This window comes from Stegodyphus dumicola, chromosome 3 (genome assembly GCF_044657685.1).
Source record: "Stegodyphus dumicola isolate Sdum_Otavi_A_Nest chromosome 3, ASM4465768v1".
In the NCBI taxonomy this organism is placed as follows: Eukaryota; Metazoa; Arthropoda; class Arachnida; order Araneae; family Eresidae; genus Stegodyphus; species Stegodyphus dumicola.
In genome coordinates, this window is record NC_140770.1 from 120,970,951 (window position 1) to 120,992,485 (window position 21,535).

Sequence of the window (21,535 nt, forward strand, 5' to 3'; positions counted from 1 at the left end):
TTTGAGACAGCAGTTTTCCCATTATTTTGCAATAATTATATTTAACATATCTATAGAGTCCGGTCAAACTGCAGCCCATTAACTAGCTTTAGATAATTAGGACACAATAACACGCCGAATAATTACTAATTCAGAAGTCAAACAATAAAAATCAACGTTATATTTACAAAATTTTCACAGGACTAGTTCGATGGTTTTACCAAACCACCATCCTCAGCTGCAAAACCGCAAATGAACAAGATAGGAAATAATGATTAGATAAGATAAGAAAGCCTGGACAAGAATAAACAAGTGGCGCCATCTGTTGGTGAAACCAGAACTAAAACATAATTTCTTTAAAGGCCGAAGGCAAATTTGGATTGGAATTAGGATCGTTAACTAGAACTAAAAATCCTTCTGTTCTACCCTATCTGTTTATCCTTAGATGATTCATCATGACAAGGTTCGATATATCGACATCGTTCTGGAAAACATGATGTTATCGGAATAAATAAGGCGATTACCGATTAAAAGAATGCATCAAATGATCCTTATTTATCAGTAAATGATTATATAAATAAGTTTAGAAATATTCGATCTCAGTAGATTTCTCATTTCATTGCAAATCTTGACGAATTGTACTTCAAAGCAGTCATTCTTAACTCTTACAATTCTCACGATGACCGAAATATTTGATGATCAGTTAATACTATCCTATTTCAAAGATTTTCATAGTAAAGAAAAGGCAAATTCTATTTTTAAAGAACTCTGTACGTATCCTTTCCAACCTGTGAAACTGAATATTTACGGCCACCAATATATTCCAGCTCGACTTTGTTGCGTTTTCGGGGATGAAGATGGACTCACCTACAGTTTTTCGGGCACATCAATCGTCGCCTAGGCCTGGACTCCTATGCTGCACCAAATTAAAAGTGAAGTGGAAGCCCTCACCCACGAAAAATATAATTACGTTCTGCTCAACAAATACCCTGACGGAGATGCGAAGATATCCGCGCACAGAGACGATGAAAGCTCCCTAGATCCTTCCTACTGCATTCCCACGCTGAGTTACGGTGCGACGCGAGTGATGCATTTTACAAGAGAGAATTATATGACTCGCATTCTGAGTCTGGAGCATGGTTCGCTTTTAGTGATGAAACCCCCCACTAATGTAGTCTGGAAACACGGTATCCCATCCCAGCCCGAAGTGAAGACTATTCGAATAAGTTTGACGTTTAGAAAAATTATATCTCCACAAGTGAAGCGTTCTTCTGATGAAATGGACTTTGGTTATTATGACAACACAATCCCTATACCGTGCATGAATAAAATAACTTTTCCGCGTAAGAAACCATGTTTAGAAGATGAGGTGCTCGAGATACCCCAGAACGACTGGTTGAGTCGTCCACAAACTATCCAAACTACCCTATTTCAACATGTGTTACCGCATGAGATAAGAAAACGGCAATCTAAATGCCAGCAGTTGGAACATTTAACTAGCGAGCAATGCATGCAAAAAGTTAACAATATTATTTACAAGGAGTACTTAACTAGTCTCAACGAGGTGTTTATCTGTGAGGGATGTGCGGTCAATCATCCAAGTCAACGTCGCCACTGCTGTATAATGGAGACAACTCGGGAAAAAACTATGAATAATACTGACAAAGCTATATTGTCAATGAACTTTAAAAGACTTGCTCAAAAACTTTATAAGGACACTTGCTGTTGTATTTATGATAATGAAGACTTTTTAAAGAATATTTCATTTTCACCTTTACGTGATCAAATAGCAAATTTGTAAGAAAAAAAATTTAGTAAGTATGTATTTTAATAAAAAATGTTTTATTTATATTGAAATGTATCTTTACTTAGATGTCAACTGTTTCTTATTATGTTTTAAATGAATATTTCTTTACCTTAATCTTACCTCTTAAGTCTTGATAAGTTATAAGAATACTCTTTTTTTACCGTATACTGCTTATAGGAAATGATATGTTACTCAGGTTTTATATTAATGCATTGCAAGATTTTACATTTCATTTAAGTGTTGGTAAAGTTTTACTGTTATTAATGAATGGGATTTTCGTAGTGTGTACGTGGATATTTAATTGCATTTATCTTAATAATGCTTCGGAATAATTTGATAATATGTCGCATAAATATATTTTCTTTTTAAAATCTTAATTGAAAGTTAATTAAAATTAGTTAATTAGTATTAAAATGTTAATTGTACTACAGAATGATTCATGACTTTTCTGTGTATACTGACGAGGGTAGATAAAGTGAACTTCAGGTTTTTCCCACTGATAGTAAACCTGAAGCCGATAAAAATCTGTTAAGACACATGTTTAGGTAAATAAGTTGCTTTCTATAGCACATTTTCTAAAATTTGTTGGAATTCTGGGTAAATAACTAAAATTCGGTAAAGGTTATATCCTCATTTGGGTAAAACCTTAAATATTCTATAGTGAAAAATGCTTCTTTCGTATTTAGTTCTTAAGAAAATAGTTCTAAGATAAGTATTCGGTACTGCGGGAAATACTGCAGGTGAAGATGAATGATTTGAATAGTCTTTGGAGTTTTTATTTCAGAAAGAGGTAATATTTAGCAAATTACAGTTCTCGAAAATGCATAGAAAGTTCGTGTAATGCAAACATATATGTACAATTACAAGAAAACGTAACACTTATTTGGGTGTAATTTTTTATTGAAAAGGGGATATTCCTCATTAAATGTGTATTAGTAAGGAATATTTAGCTGATATGATGAGTATTGTACGAAGAAATTTCTGTATTTGTGATGAAGAAGGTTAAAATATTCGAAATTATAGTGGAGATTTAGATAAAATGTCTCTTACTCTTTGGTTCCTTCTGTAAGTATAGGTATATTGGAAATGATATATGTTGTGTAAAGTACCTCACAAGATTTCTTTCATAAGAAAATAAATTGGTAAATAAATTAATGCAAACTGACATTTGCGAAAAGAATATTTTAGTCTAAAAAATTAAAAAATAGAGTATGTATGAAATTGTCTAGTGAATTAAGTTGGAACTGAACTAAGTTAAAAAAATGTGTTAACACTATGCGTTAGAAATAAATGCATATTAATAAAACAAACTTCCAAGAGATGAAATTGTAACATATGGGTAAAATCGATGGTCATTCATCTCTTATTCAATACTGGAAATGTTTATTTTAGAAATTTCTTTTATACATGTAACGTCGAATTTCGTCCATTTCACATGAAAGCCGTTCATGAAGGGAGAAATACCGTACTTAGTGTAGGAAAAGGTAATAAAGTGAAAATTTACATAGTCGAGACATTTAAAGTGATGTAGAATGCATTCAATTAGTACAAATTACTGAATTAAAAGGTACTGAGCTTTCAAAATAATAAGAAGGAATTTTTTATGAGTACATGAAAGAATAAATATGGTTCTAAAATTATGGATGAAAGTTGAGATTTCATTCTAAAAATTCGGAATCTATCAAACTAGCTTCATGAGAATCAAGATTCAAAACTGAACATTGGTAACACTGAAGAGCTTAAAAACATATATTCAGATATAAAGGGTATTAAGAATTAAAAGGAAATGCCATAATACGTAGGAAATGTTAAAGTTTGAAAATGCGAATGAAGTTAATAATGAAATAAAATAGTAGGATCAGTCATGGTAAACGTACTACAAAATGATAAATTGTAGAATTGCTAAATTAAAATAGTACTATAAATTATGGACTAAGTAGGGGCTATTCAACGAATGGGATATGAAGAACAGTTAAAGGTTGTAAAATAAAATGCTTAATTGAAATCTATCTCTATGTTTAAGAAATTTAAGCATGTTAACTTAGCTGAAATAGTAAAATCAAAAGCGTAATTACAATCAAAAATTATAAAACAGAGTTAAAATTTAGAGTATGTTGAAAACTAGAAAGAAACCTAGTGCCAGAAAAATATAAAAATTACATCTAAAAGTAACTAAAGTTCATGCGTATGGTAGGAAAATGTAATAAAGAAAGGTAAGAAAATAGAGGAATTAAGATAAAATTAAGAGCCTGTTTGAAATTAGGAAGGTTAAAACGTATGAAAGTCGTTACAAATTAAAGGAAAGTCATGTGAAATTATAACAAATTAGTTAAAAGTCTTAGTATGTTGGAAACTAAAAACGATAAAGAATAGAAAATGAGTTAAATTTTACATCTAAAATTAAATAAGTTAGGTATATGGTAGAAAAATGTAATGAGCAAGTTCAAAATTAGAGTACTTTAAAAATTACGAAGGTTTAAAATGTACGAAACAAGTTAAAAATTACATCTAAAATTAAATAAAATTCATATATATGGTCAGAAAATATAGGAATTAAACTAAAATTAAAAATATTTTTGAAATTACGAAGGTTAAAACGTATGAAAGTAGCTATAAATTAAATGAAAGTCATGTACATAGTGTGAAAATATAGCAAATTAGTTAAAATTCAGAGTATATTGGAAACTAAAAACGTTAAAATATAGAAAAGAAGTTAAAATTTACACCTAAAATTAAAGAAAAGTCAGGTATATCATGTGAAAATATAGCAATTATGTTAAAATTAGGACTATATTGGAAATTCTGAAGGTTAAAATGTATGAGAGAAATGAAGTAAAAGTCATGTACGTAGTGTGAAAATATATGTTAGAAACTAAAAACTATGTATAACTAATAGAGTATGTTGGAAACTAAAAACGTTAAAAAATGGAAAATAAGTTAAAATTTACATATAAAATTAAATAAACGTCAGGTATATGATATGAAAATGCAGGAATTATGTGAAAATTAGGACTATATTGGAAATCATAGAGGTTAAAATGTATGAGAGAAATCAAGTAAAAGTCATGTATATAGTGTGAAAATATAAACTGGTTAAAAATTTGAGTATATTAAATAGTGTGAAGGTTAAAATGTACAAAACAAGCTAGAAATGTTACATCTAAAATTAAATACAAGTCATCTATATGATTAGAAAATGTATGAAATAAGTTAAAATACAGAATATGTTGAAGATCGCTAACGTTGAAAAGAACGAAAAAAGTTAAAAATTACATCTAACATTGAATAATATAATACACGAAAATGCGTGTTTTAGTAATTACACTCATAAAATATAACGAATAAGTTAAAAGTATTGCCTAACAAGTCTGAAAAAACTCTGGGTAAAATGAATTTAAGAATAAAAATGAGTAATGTAATGAAGATTACGGAAAGTATATGTGATATTATGAACAGAAGATTTAAGAAATAAGGTAAAATTCTGAGTGTATAGGATCACTCAATCATTAAATTCGAAAATAATCCTCGTTCAGGGTAACTAGGAGATAATCATCATATACGTAGTAAAACAGTTGGAATACGAAGAAAAAACACAAAGGCTAAAAATTTATTAACGAAGTGAAATCACCTCCGATAAATCAGTAAAATATAATCTCTTATTAAATTGTGATGACATGTAGCAGTTTTGCAGATATTCAGTCATAGGATAAATAAAAGTAAGAAAATAATTATCTTCGGAAGAGGTTAAACTGTGAAGGAAACATTTTATTATATGCTAATATCTGTTTCAAGATAATAACTGTATCAGTCACTTAAAACAACTACTTGATATATGCTTTCAAGAACTCAATATAAATCAGTACAAATTATCATATAACTACTCAATGCTTAAATCACCAAATTAAAAAAAAAAAAGAAAATAATCTAAGCACACGTCCTTTTTCTGTGACGTAGCAACTACTCTACTCGCATCCACTTCCTGATAAGGCTCCCTGTCCCCATTTTCAGATAAGCCTCCCTTCCACGGCTGACCTTTCCTTCTCCGGAGCTCCCTCAACTCCCGCTCCCTGGCTCAGAACTCTCATTAACCTCTACTTACCACTCAAAGTTTACGTAGCGATAAAAAAGAACTCATTTCCCAGTTAAATTATTTAAACATTAAATTTCCTGTCTCGCTCTACATGTTTGTTCAAGACAAAATGGTAGTGTCTTCTTTCTGTATATTTATTTTTTACGTTTCATCTGTGAATTTGTAAATTTAATTTTTTTCGAGTTGTATTATTTTTATTGTATTTGTTACTTACCTCTATGAGCCTTGTGTTATATACTACGTGGTGCGCAAGGAATTAAATAGATTTCAAATAAAAAATATGTTAATACCAATAATAAATTTTAATGTTAGGAAACAGTGTGTAACTATGAAATGACAGCACCTATGCTAAATCAATAATTCTCTTAATGCAGCTGGGTTGTTTATAATACAAAATTATTGACAAACTTTGCTAGTATTCGCGAAGCTTTTCTGATAATTTTTCTGACATTTTTGTTATTTTTCTTATGGAAATTCCTGTTATTTTAATAGTTGATTTTGCACTACCTCAAAAAAATTAGTTAGTTTTTTTCTAATTAATTTACTTCTTATTTTAATAGTTAATTTTGCACTACCTCAAAAAATTAATTAGAATGACGATAGTGATATACCTGACAAAGTTCTACCTACAAAGTCAATAAAATTTTTAAAACTGCATTAAAAGTCATATAAATACAATAGTAAAATAATACTTGTAAGTTTTCATACATTTATGAGTGAGTACAAAACTTTATATTTGTTGAAAACTGGAAGACATTTTTCAAAGCTTTAATAAACCAAAATTCTTACTTTTAGCCCTAAATTACCAATATACTTTCAAATTCAGCCAATACGCATTTGAAAGGCTTATTTCAAGTGGATTGTTGGGTTAAAAATTCGATAAATTGTAATGTCATTTCGCTGATATATGTAACTAAGATTGATGAAAGCTGAAGCACAAGTAGATGAGAAATAATCATTCTTGATAATAACAGACGATTTATCGTTGTCACGTTATAAACAAACAACTCATTCTCCACTCCCTGATTAGTCCGCTAATCTAAATGAAGTTTTACTTGGCCGTAGCTAATTGACAACATGCTTAGTGAGATACAAGTGAAAATAATTCTTGCATTTGTTAACAGATTTCAGACAACTTTAGGAAAATTAATTCAGAAGGGAATGTTCCCAGACGTGTAACTGCGTGTCATCTAATTAAAAATTAAAGTAGCTATTCTGCTTACTGCATTCTATCTACAGTTTATATCCATAATATTCTTTATTATTTTTGTTAAGAATGAATTTTAAAAGGGAATGTTTATAGTTCTTTGTTTATAGCTTGTAATTTATCTTACTTATATTAACACAAAGAACACAAATGCTGGTCTTAAACATAGCAGGTATTAAGACCAGCTAATTAAACAAAGCTCAATTCAGAACTTATTACTTTCTGAAGGAACACGATACCAACAATCAAGATTAATATTTATATGAAGAATATTCAAATATCAGTAGGAATTCATCAGCTAAATTTTATCTGTTGAATGCAATAAAAACGACTTCTGCAAGTTTGTCTCTACTGCAATACACTTAATCTAAGGCCCAGGAAAATTCCGTTGTAGAAGAATAAACGTCTTTCGACTATATGCTGACCATTCTTGCATGGCGTAAATAACTTTCTCAATAGATTTAAATCACTTTTGAATATAATTAATTTATGAGGATCATGAACTTATGTTTCCACACTACCTACACTTGTTTAAAGTACCTTAGAGATTTGTCTTACTGCAGTTATCTGATCGACTCGAATTGCTGCATCAAAGCACTCAGTTTGCCTTCGTCGGTTGAGTCCCCTATCATTTGGCTGGTAAGCGTATGGTTCATATTTGATTCTGCCTTCTTTAAAAAACTTATACCAATCGTTCATTCTAGATCGAGAGAGGAATTGAATCCAAACTGATTTTTAAATCTCAAATAAATATCAGTCTCTTAACAAAAATTCTTTTCCTCCCCAGAAGGGAAGAAAAAATTCCGATGAATATTTGAATTATACATTTTCATCCTTGGGACATGAGGACAGGCCATGTTCTCTTTCAGATTAGGATGCTGAGTGATATTTACCAATCGAATATATGAAACCTTCAGTACTGTTGCTTCATTTAAGAGCCAAACGCTCCAATTAAAAATATGAAGAAAATAAACACACCAAAACGTTTGTTGCCATTTCGTAAGCCCGTGGAAAGAGTATTCTCATTTTATACACATTTAAAACACAATTATCTTAGCAAACCGTAAGGTGATGCTAAATGAATTACAGGTTTATTATTTTACTGTAGTACAATACTATTTCAAGAACGCCTAATATATGTCTAAATCTAGCCGATCAATTCACTTGCTTCCTCATTTCCTTTTTTCAAAAGTTGATATTCAAAATAATTAAAGCACATTAAAAGTGTTATGTTTTTTTAGAACTATATGTTATCCCTTTGTTGGTTTGAAATAAATAATGCAATAATCGGTCTCTGTTCGATTATGTTTTTGTGCTCTTTTTCCATTGTGATCTATTAACATTATTATCCTGCGAAAGGGGATGAAGAGTTGTAGGTTCTGAAAGGGAGGTCAGGGTGCTCTATAATTACAAAATTTTCTTAAAGGTACTTGAAAGAATAAAAGGTTTATAAAGTTCTAGCATAAAGGGGTAAAATTTAATATATAATTTCAAATATTCCTTTTATATATGTAAATTAAAACTACCATATAAAATAGAGGAGTGACAACTTCAATAAAAAGTACACAGAAAGCTGGTCACCGTACTGGTATCCAGACGTCTACTAAAGTACTGTCTTATCTTGTTGTATACCAGGACATACTTTTATAAATTAATCTGGGTATAATAAAAGCTTTTGCTGCATCCGGCATCTTATGAAATATAAAAAATATTATGAAGTAGGGAAAAAATTATCTTTTGCATCCAGATATTGTAGTGTCTGTTACTTAATTATAGAGTATATTATCCAGTGGCTCGAAATGGACCATAGAGAGAAAAATAATTAGTGGCCTTTAACAGCTGCAGCTCCTCTGCGTATTCCGAAAGAGAAGGAAATGTCCAAAAGCTTTGTTATACTACTCTATTTATTCAAAATTTCTGCGTAATGAAATTTCAGAGAGTGTTATTTTTGCAATCTGTAACCCTCCCATTTCCATTTTCTCCTATCCATACTAGAAAGAAGGAATGAAATATGCTAAAATTTTGAAGGTCTCAATGAAAGACCTTGATATTCAAAAGTACAAAGAATACTCATCTGAGAAATTCTGGAAATCGATAGTTCTTTAGAACAATTCTAATTTCTGATTTCAGGAATTGAGCTGAAAATTATGCAAATACATTAAGAGATTTTGAATCTTACTTAATAATGCTAGGTGGAATAGGCGATTAAATAAGGTATTTCAAATTCTTTTAAAGATTTATTAACGTTTATTTGGTTTCTTATCGTTCCAGCTATCCGAAAACAGAAGAAATCACATTTTTGCTTAGGTTTTATTGTACTCAAAAATAATATAGGATTTGATCATTTAATTCCAGTCAGAAAAATTATTTTATACCTTCCAGTGTTGAATAAATTTAATAATTAGAATAGAGACAGAATTTTGTTCTCCACTATAAATTGTTCTAATATAATTTAAAAATATGGAAAACTATTAATTTCTGAAAAAAAAATGTTTTAAGAATAACATGGTAAATATTTCATACAACGGAATATGAAGCTAGCGGAGACGTTTATTTCTTTTATACGATATTCACTTAACCCATGCTATGAAATATCAAACAATGATTTAATTTTATAACAGTTTTTCCTCCAGCAATGACTGCGAAGATATTTTATTCAATAGATGTAACTTAGCTACTTTATTCAAGTGTTTACTTTATCCATTGTTTCGGTCTCCACTGCTTTTATTTAATGCACTGCTATGAAAAATTTGATTTCCTTATTTCTCTGATTATGTTATACAACATGAACTGAAAATTCGCTTTATAGTCAAAATATCTAAACTATTTAAACACATCCAAACGCATGTTCTGTACATTTCACAAGAAAACAAAAGAAGTTTTAAGCATCGTGCTGCAAGTTAAATGTATAAAGGAAAAGAATCATCTAAAATGATGTTTCTGTCCCTCTGCTTCTTCATGAAACGCTTGCTTGAACAAAGAGAAACTTGATGAATAATGAGTCATCAACGATGGAATTACTTTTTTCTATTCTAAATTGAAACATAACAGTTTTATTTTAATGATTCAAAGCTTTTATATAAGTATATTTTAATTGTTTTCAATTTAAATTTTAAAAATTAAAAACTTAAATGATTTCTTTATAGATTTTAATTTCAAAAGGAAATAATAGGTCGCCAAGTATTTGTATATGATTGTAAAATAATAGGCAATGCGAAAGCAATTATAGTGCTGCTGAATACTTAATATGTATTATTTATATTTATTTACAAATTTGTGGCTTTGATGTACTTAAGCCATTACTCGTCTTACCTCGCATTACTTCTGGATTACAGAATTAAAACCTATTAAGCACAGAACACATCATTAAATGTTCTTTGCCCATAAGTTGCCCATTTGTGTGATAGCAAAGAAAACACGCTGGAGAATTCCTAAATCTAATATCGCACAGGTGAGCATTAAGGCAATTAGTTTTCAGTTAAAGGACGGAATGATGCCACTGCGTACCGCGAGGAAAATCTACAATAATATGTTCCTTATCTAAGAAACATTTTCAAGCCTTTTAGTAAAAATATTTAGTCACATATCTTGCTAAACTCCATATTATTAGTCTGTTAGCGAATTAGCATTATATCAAACATTATTACAAAATAAGTCATTAAATTTTTGGGTTTCTGGAGGACAGCGATTCTTTTCGTTTCCACGAAATATGCACTATAATTTAATTCTTCGCCACAATCAGATAGAACCTCATTGTGATGCTAGAATCTGTAATATAATTCAGATGATTCCGGTACTCATAACTACGTTTCGAGTCACAAATTCTGTTGCTGACAAGAGTCTCGAAAATAAATATAACGTACACAATATACGGCTGTATAAACATCTTTTACAAATAAAACTTTCAGTTTAATTAGTAAGAGTTAAGTTTATATAAATAGGTAAGTATATTATAGATTGTTCTATATTGGTATAGTCTTACATAAATAAGGCAAAAATTATTAGAAAGTATTCATGTTGTTTAAAAAACAATTCACATCACTACATTGATAATCAGGGGCTGTTGTAATTGGAAATTTAAGTTAATATCAACCAAAAAGTGTTTGAGATTTCAAAGATGTTAAATTTTGTGGTATCGAAATGTTTCGGGATATGAAAAATAGAAAAGCTACATAATTCCAAAGCACGGACAAAAGCTTTACAGATTTTTAAATTAAAACAGCTTCGAAAATTATGAGCATACAAAATCTGGGCTAGTTTCAAAGGATTTTCGTAGCTTTCTCATACGATATTTAAACTTATTCTTGCACATTCTTTACTATTGATTCAATCCTTCAAATTTACACTCAGCACTCAAATTAGCAATACATTCTTCTCTTATTATACTGTGCATGTTGCAAGCAAGATGTAATTTAGGTTAGGTTTTATGAGATTTCAGCAAAGCCTCAAGGGCTATCTGCATAGGAAGGGATGCTTTCGTGGAGGACTTTCTAAGTGAAACTGACTCGTATACACGTTACACATGGAGAAAACCACGGAAACGCCCATGCAGCCAGCCCGTTTGCGAGATTCAAATCTCGGACCGAACTACCAGCGTTCAGCGACTTTAGCGCCGCTGATGGGCCCCAAGGAGGTGTAGTATTTTAGTTCATTTTACTAATACTGAAATTTCTAATAACATATTTTATGAGAATTTTTATGTCGAGTGTCTCCCTTTTGCATGAAATAAAGCGGAAAGTCTCATGCGTCTCGTAAGTCCGTACACAGCATAGCGCGTCCTTATGCGACCTTTATTTTGGCAACCGTGTGTCGTAGACATGTACGTAGTTCCACTTACAGATATTTTTTTAAATGGACTAACTATTCGTGTTAGTATATTTTTTAATTAAAAAAAAATAATTTTCATAAAAATTACGAAACCTACTTTTTTACCCCGTCCTTTTCAATTATAATGAATAAAAATTTATGTTCTGTTTAAAAAAAATAAAGAAGTTCAACTGCGGTACTATACAAAAATTAACACGTTACGTGTAGTGCCAATTGGTGGTGACTTAAGCTGCCCTTTTCATTCAGACCGCGGCAATCACCGGTGACTGACATGAAGCCACAGAGGGACTCTGATCCAGGCATGAAGCTCATACACGATTGTTTCCCCAACCCTGGAGCGTATCTAATAGCCAGATGTTGCAACCCAAGACACCGTGAGACAAGTCTGATAGCACCAGTACGGTCACTGCAGAGCCTGAACCGACTGTACTGGTGACTGACAGAGGGACAAAGTTCTGAAGAGTCCCCCACATACTGTGCACAATTTAATCATTCAGTGTCAGACGACTCCAATGGAATCTACCAATCATGGAAACTCCGTGTAAATTTCGTAAAACGGATGGGAATATTTTCATCAATCTCATCCCTTAAGGAAGCGTGTTTCGCATGATCATCCGCCTAGTTCAATCATATAGAATGCTAAAGCCTGACGATAAACATTTGTAAAGTTACAGATGCCAGTTACCAGGAAGTGGCGGTTATTAGGGCTATACAGCGATGACAAACTGTCTGTATGAATAGACGTTCTTGTTCCCCTTCGGTACTGCACACACCACTCGAGAGCTTCTTTTATAGCGAAAAGCAGTGCTTAAGACTGTCTTAAGGTTTCTCAATCTGAATCTTTCTTCGCGGATCTCCACACCATAGCACAGTACTACGAAGGCCGTACAAGTCCGTCCCTCGAGCCCTGAACCATTTGTGTAGATTTTCCTTTCGTCCCCTCTAGGCTTTTTGAACGGTATCGCCAATCTTATGGATGGATGTTCTTGCCGGAGATTAACTTTGGACTCATAGTACTGTAGATCAAATATGGTGCCAGCCACCATTACAAGATTGTTCCATTAATCTCATTTGGAACTTCGCAAACTCTCTAATCGCCGTCAGGTCTAGTGGGAGAATTTCCGCCAAAATTTGCGCACTGAGTGTTGGCATATTCTTGTAAGCTTTTGCTATAAGAAGCACGAACGGTCTGTGTGAAGCGTTGAGCCGCTCTCTGAATTTACAGTTTGGGAGGCATGGTTGCCACGCATCGAAGTCAAAACTTGCGTACCTGTCAATGGCTGGCAAATATACCGATTTTGATAACGCTGGGGGATTAGAGAACAAGCTTCTGATTGCTCGTATGAGTTTGTAACTCATTTGCAGAACAGTCTTCCTCACCCCGTACAAGTGCGTCACAAAAGTCAAGCGAGAGACACAAACCACCCCCAAAGCATCGGAAGGATTCCACACTGGGTATGGGATTTGTTCCCAAATTAATGTTAGGTGTCCTACTACCTTTTATTTTATTGTCCCTTTTAATTGTCATGGCACTCATTTTGCTTAAGTTAAATGTTTGTCTTGCTTACTCCATGACTTTATTTTATCAACTGTCTTTTTGGCATGATTTTCAAGGGACGCTCTACTTCGACCCGACATGATCAAAAGATCACGTATATAGGTCGGCATAGTAACTCCCGCAGGCATCTGTAACTTTAAACAGGTTTCTACACTCAAATTCCAGAATAGAGGGCCACTGCAGGAACCTTGCGGACATTCTCTGTTGATCTCGTATTCTTTATAGCAAGTATTACTTTCATAAATGAGGACTCCATAACTAAAAGAGCTTTTTATCAAATTTTAGATACATTACCCGACACTGAAAATGCAACACCAAGAAGGAGTGGCCAGAAAGTGGTGAAACTCGGCAAACAAAGAGAGACTGCAAGCTAGTCAAACTCTGAAAACACACACCACCCCCAAGGCAAAAGCACAGTGTGAGATATTAACACTAAAATTTAAGTTTTCCTAGGAATGCATTGATGGCTTTTTTGCTTGATATTAACTGAAAGAAAAATCCGACTTGAAATATTTTGTCTTTTTAATTTACGCAAATAATGTTACTTATATGCTAATACTTGAAGCTTGCTGCTACTTTTTAGAGCACTATCATTTTTTCATTTTTCTAGAGCGCCTACTTCTATAAGATTCTGAAACTGTTTGAAAAATTTGTGTTGATCAAAATTTTCTACAAGTGCCTGTATATCAATGCTCAAAACGCGAAGTTTATCTAACTGATCGATCACAAGTGCCCGTATACTGATAAAATCTACTCAAACTCACTCTAACTTGTACCTGCTGCGAATCAAGGCTGAATGCCATCATGGAGAACGTCAATCATAAATGTTGAAATCACCATGAAAGACAGCATGATACAATAATTTGCATTACAATCCATCGTAAGACTTTCACAGAATACAATGTTGACGCGATCCGATCACTAAGCTCGATGTTGGAAACGTAGTCCTGACAGCAGCCGAAAGAAGTTACTATAAAGCTATAATACAGTTCTTGCCTAAAGGATAAATTAAACTTAATTACGCTTTAAGTTGGTCTTTGCTCGTCCTTCTACACCGACAATAAAAATCTGAAGAATTCTTCAATAAACAGATTTTCCCCCAAATACCACAATTTTCGGATCAACGTGAAACGTGCTTTTTGATTAATTTTACGTATATTATTACTATGCCTAATTACGGTAAGTATTTAAATTAATTGAGACAACGCAACTTTTTTTCCAAAATTTTAAGATAGTTAAGAGCTGGTGTCATCAGATCCTTCAAAGCAGTTTTATTTGTCTTAGTGTCGTCTGGATGTCTGCTTTTGGTTACTTAGAACATGTTTAGGCAATAAATTAGGATTATTGTATCATTTTAAGCTTGTTTCTCTTAAAGCATATTTAGCATTCGTTCATTTTAGTGTGCTAAAAATAGATATAACGCCTAGAAAGAGAGTAAAAATTATCACACCTAACAATCACACATCCATGACTGTAACAAATACTGTTTCCCCGATTGGTGTTGTTGGGTCGTTTTTGGAAAATGCCAATAAGGTAACCTACTAGTCGACCACAACACTAAAAATACTCATTTCAACAATAAGATACTAGTATCAATAAAAAATTATCATTTTGCGTTGTGTTTATTCCGGATTAACCCTAAAATCAATTTGAGCAATAGACTGGTGAAAATCATGAGCACACAAAATAAATTAACCACAGATTGATCTAAAATAAACTTATTTATTTAACTCTTATGGCAATTTATATATATATATATCCATTACTTGGAAAATAAAAATGTATTCCACAAATTCAGTACTATTGTTTTTCAAATCAAACTATTACTGAGTAATTATTTCTTTAACATTAGCATTTAGAATCTCTATTATAGTTACTTTTGCAATCATGTTAACATACCAGAAATAAACTATAAATTAATGAACAGTACCCTCCCCGGGGAGAAAAAAAAATATAAATTTTAACAAGTTACACCTTCCACTTCACACAGAATAATCAATACAGAAGAAATATTATTGCACTCAATACCGTCAAACAAAATAAAATAGTTATTACACATAATAATTTTCATTTTTTTCCATTTGATTATTAAAGTATTGTTTAACCGGATAAAAGTTAAGTAGTTACGTTATTACAATTCAACAAACAAAGTATATCCCAACGAAGGAACGCTGAAAACTCGAAAAAACGACTATTTTACCGGAAAGAGGGCAATTCTTCCCCCGAAGGAGAAATCACAATGACAACGGGAAAAAAAACTATTCATTAAAGCTCATAACTAAAATGCAATTAAAGTTAGGAGAACGAAAGTTAAGTCAAATTAAAGAGCTAATTTTTCTGCAACTAACGATATTAAATACTAAGAAATCAAATTAATTTTTATCATGAAAAACTGAGTTTACTACATGAAAATTCACCTATATCCATTGTCTGAGTGTACAAGATTGAAGACGCAGTTCGCGTAAACTCGAATAGCCGAAATAGATTACATTAGAATTAATAAGCCAAATAAAAGAATATAACCAAACTTGTTTGTGTAGCTCAAATTTTGAATAATTACAAATTAAAATTTTGATTTTTATGATTCACTTAATTATATTAAATTCGCTACATAACATTCCTCCTATGATCGGGGAAAATTTTTGGCTGGACCCACAGACAATGGAAAAGGTTTACATAAAGAACTAAATACGAAGAGAAAAAAAAAATCATAGTAGGTGTTGGTACCACATGTTAATCACAAAGAGGGATACACGTACCTATTTACAATTAATCCTACAATGAGTCATGGTTAGCATATATATAAATCCTACCAAAATCAATGGTTAGCAAATTCAAATTCTACCATAATTGTATGGTTAGCAAATTCAAATTCTACCATAATTGTATGGTTAGCAAAATCAAAGTCTTACTGTAATACATAATAATTGGTTAGCAAATATCCATTAGTGAACCGAGCAAGAGGGTCAAGAAGTGTCCCTAGCACAACTAAGCATACATCAAAACAAAATAAAAGTGTTGTCAAACAACACGTGACACGCCCTAAAATAAAATGTGTAAAGTAAAATGTAAAATCACGATACCCCCCAAAGGCAAATCAAGTGAAAAGTGTGTAAACAAACAAAATATATGTAAATAAACAAACACCACTGAGTATACGAGTGTTCAAAGCAAAACAATTCAAGAGCTACTGGCGCTTGACACACAACAAAAATGTAAACAAACTAAGTTCTTGCAATTACCAATTGAAGTGACAGTACCAACTCAAAAGTACGTTTAAGGAAATGTCTACTGCATAAATCATAATTTTCCCTAACACACATAATTTCACTTCCCTAAGTACAGACACCCCACCGATACGAGAGGGCATATGAGTAAACACCGCAACTGTACAGCGCAAACTAAACTACCAATAAATCCTTGGCAAAAGAAATTAAAGTGAGTTGCACTAATATGAACAGAATACAAACACCACGAAGTGTTGGCAAGAAAACTACCTAGTCAAAAATTCTAACCGAAACAAATCCCGATTACCATGGCTAAGGGATTTCAAGAGAGCAAAAAAAAATTTTGAACTTAAGGAAGTGGAGAAAAGGCGGGGACCAGTCCAGCAAAACATAAAAAAAAAAAAAAAAAAAAAGGCTATTGAGACTAGAAAGTTCCAAACCAAGACAACCTGATCACAAGTTCACATGCTAAAACATGTAAAATCCAAATGCAACACTCGAGCAAGGATAAGCCAAGATGACTACACAACTATACTAATTGATTACAAAATTTAGCTACATAGAATACAATTACCAGAAACAAATAATAATTTAACCTAAATTGTATACAAAACACATTATATATTCCCAAAATATTTCAATTCACTTTTTAGACACAAAACCATGTATGTCTCTAGGCCTTAGATGGTAAGGTGAATCGTGTGACGAGTTCTGTACATTATCTGTCAAAATTGAGTCATCCTTTTGAAGTGTGGGAAAAGTAATTCTCTCTGGTACCTTCGTGAGTTTGTCCACGTGTATCGTCTGAATCCGATCAGGATTTGTAATTGAAGAAATTTTATAGTTGACTTTAGTCACTTGCTCAATAACCCTGAATGGTCCCTGATTCAATTTAGAGAGTTTTCTAGCCATACCTGGCTGAACTATTGGAGTGTATAAATACACCAGATCTCCCACTTTTATGTCCTTATGAGAATTCTTTCCACGTGAATTTTATTGCTTATCAGCAGCCTCCGTTAAATTCTGATTGACTAATTTAAAACTTAAGCCTTCTAAATGTCATTTTCTGAAAGAACAAATTACGTATTTGGGATATAAAGTTACCAAAGGTATCGTACAACCTGACGATAAAAATTTAAAGACCATTCAGAGTTTTATTGCACCGAAAAATAGGAAGGAAGTTAGGAGATTTTTAGGCCTTATTGGCTTTTACAGAAGGTTCATTCCAAATTTTGCCCAAAAAGCATTTCCTTTAACTCAGCTAACTAAAGATAAAATTCCATTTTATTGGTCACATGAAGCTCAGCAGGCCTTTGATATTCTAAAAGCTGAACTTCTGAATGAACCTATTTTGGCTTTACCTAATTTTCTTAAACCTTTTTCCTTGTGTACTGATGCTTCTAATTATGCACTGGGTGCTGTATCCAATCTGTTATGCTATTAGAAAATTAAAAGGTCCTGAAACACGTTACAGTACTGTAGAGAGAGAAATTTTGGCAGTTTCTTGGGCCAACGCACATTTTAGACAATATCTTCTTGGTAAACCATTTACGGTATATTCTGATCAAGCTTCATTATCTCATGTTTTAAAACTTAAAGATCCCACTTCTAGAATTGCACGTTGGATTATGGGTTTATCCCAGTTTGATTATAAGATTGTTCACAAACCTGGTATATTAAATTTAACAGCAGACTATTTATCTAGAGCAGTAAATGTTACACAGTTAATTCAAACTTCCATTACTCCAGAATTGTTAGAATTATTCAAAAAAGAACAAGCTTCTAATCCTTCTTGCCAGCAGATTGTAAATGATCTTAAGAATAATAAGTCTCCTACACCTAATTCTCAGATATTTTTTGTAAAGGAAGATGTTTTATATTGCAAATACAAGAAACCCAAGTCACGTTGGCAGACACAAGATAGGCTAGTTGTTCCTAAAACCCTAGTATTAAGAATTTTGCAGGAACATCATGATTCTCCTACTGCTACACACTCAGGCTATCACAGAACACTTCATAGGGTTCAAAAGTCTTTTTTCTGGAAGGGTATGCATAAACAGGTACACAATTACATCAAGTCCTGTCACTCCTGTATCCAGAGGAGGGGTCATAGACCTGCTCATAAGGCTCCCCTTATGAGAATGCCTATGGCTACCCGTCCCATTGAGCGAATTGCGATGGATATAGTGGGTCCCCTTCCAGTTACTTTGACAGGCAACAGATATATTTTGGTCGTAACTATTTTTCACGATGGCCTGAGGCTTATCCTTTGAAGGACACCACATCCATATCCAATAATTGAGAAATTAGAACAATTTATTCCAACTCATGGTATACCTCAGCACATTGTTACAGATAAAGGTACTAATTTTATTTCTCAAGCTATAATGGAAGTTTATAAGAAATTGGGGGTTACTAAACATACTACTACGAGTTATCATTCACAATTCTGATGGTGTAGTTGAAAGATTAAATGCCACTTTAATTAATTCACTTAGCCACTTAGTTTCTCAAACTCAGGAGGATTGGGATAGACATCTGCCTTTTGCCTTATTGGCACACAGAACTGGTCGTCATAGTGCACTTCAGGAATATCCAGCTTTTATTTTATATGGCAGGGATTTGATTTGTGTTTACCAATTGATTTATTATTGCAAACCAATTTTAATTATGTGCAATAACTATTTTATTTTGTTTGATGGTATTGAGTGCAATAATATTTCTTCTGTATTGATTATTCTGTGTGAAGTGGAAGGTGTAACTTGTTAAAATTCATATATTTTTTCCCATTTGATTATTAAAGTATTGTTTAACCGGATAAAAGTTAAGTAGTTACGTGATTACAATTCAACAAACAAAGTATATCCCAACGAAGGAACGCTGAAAACTCGAAAAACCGACTATTTTACCGGAAAGAAGGGCACTTCTTCTCCTGAGGAGAAATCACAATGACAACGGAAAAAAAACTATTAATTAAAGCTCATAACTAAAATGTAATTAAAGTTAGGAAAACGAAAGTTAAGTCAAATTAAAGAGCTAATTTTTCTGCAACTAACGATATTAAATACTAAGAAATCAAATTAATTTTTATCATGAAAAACTGAGTTTATTACATGAAAATTCACCTATATCCATTGTCTGAGTGTACAAGATTGAAGACGCAGTTCGCGTAAACTCGAATAGCCGAAATAGATTACACTAGAATTAATAAGCCAAATAAAAGAATATAACCAAACCTGTTTGTGTAGCTCAAATTTTGAATAATTACAAATTAAAATTTTGATTTTTATGATTCACTTAATTATATTAAATTCGCTACACAACAGTGTTGGAAAATCGAAAGTTTCTCGAATACTGAGGAGACACAATGAAAAATGGATCCTTTTGTACTGAAAAGGGCAAAAAAGGAAAAGAATTCTAAAATCTGATCAATTCCTACTTCGAAATGGCATTATTAATCCAACAGAAACTATCAAAGACCTTAAAAGAGATCTATTGTCTATAGATATTGATATTTATCCTTCAAACTTGTAGCGTGGACTTTTCACTGCTAGTCGGAAGGCGAGAATGCCTATTAAAAACACAACTTCTGACGTGTCAAATGAAGTAAAGTGATTATTATTGCCCAAAAGTACAAATCTTGACCATACATGACTGCGGAACAGGTCATTCAGCGATGATACTAATTTACAGTGGCGTAGCTAAGGTTTTCAGCGCCCGGGGACACCTAGAGATTTTGCGCCCCTTTCTGTGTTCCAATAATGAAAAACATTTCATTCTGTAATGTGTATCATCAATTTGGCGCCCCCTAGATGCTGCGCGCGGGGACGGATGTCCCCCTTTGCCCCACCCTAGCTACTGCTCATTTAATTATTCATGCTTACATATCGAACATTATTAGGCGAAGCAGGAGTGAATCAATAAGATCTCAACATACCTGATAAACAGCAAAATACCCTAAAAATAAATGTTTGGTGATTTTTCACTGCAGATGGCACTGGAAATCTAGTTCCTATAGATAGAATTATGAATTCATCGAAGTATGTATAAATTTTAAAACATAGGATCGTGCCATTCACGAAAATTTTTCTAGGAACATGGCTTGGACATTCACCAGATTTAAATCCGATCAAAACTTGCCGCACATTCTCAATGAACATTTTAGGAAAATGGATTATAAGACAAAATAGTGCGTATTTAAGAACCCTATAAAAATGGGGTTCCATACTAAAGAACTAAATCATACATGCAGAAGACTAGTAGAGTCAATGCCTAAGCCCATTATAGAGGTCATTTGTGCTAAAAGAGGACATCGCTTTACTATTACCTCTGTAAATGAAAATGTGTACTGTTGATTTTATTTTCAAAATGACTTTAATGTAGTCTTTTCATTTTGGAACATTTATGTTGCGTTACGCTTTCTATCATACCGTTAGTTATCTGTGCGATCTCTTGTTGATGCAGCGGAAATATACTTGCACCAAACAGAAGATAGACATGATATAAGATGTTTAATTTTTCTTTCAAATTGTAATTGAATTATTCAAAAAAATTAAACGTTTAAAGAACTACACAAAGCATGCTAATTCAAATTTTAATTTTTTCCAAATATGTATGGATAGATATAATTTTAAACACATTTAATTTATGATATATTCAACAGATAATTACGAAAAGCATAACTGTAATTGCAAAAAGATGTTTCGAAACGCCATATATTATATCCTCCTGAAAAAAATTGTTTTATTTCTTTTTTAATAAGTTTTTACTCCATTAGCAGAATTAAAAGCACCTTTTTAGCATCCTTCGTTAAGTATAATACCTGCTATGGAATAATCGT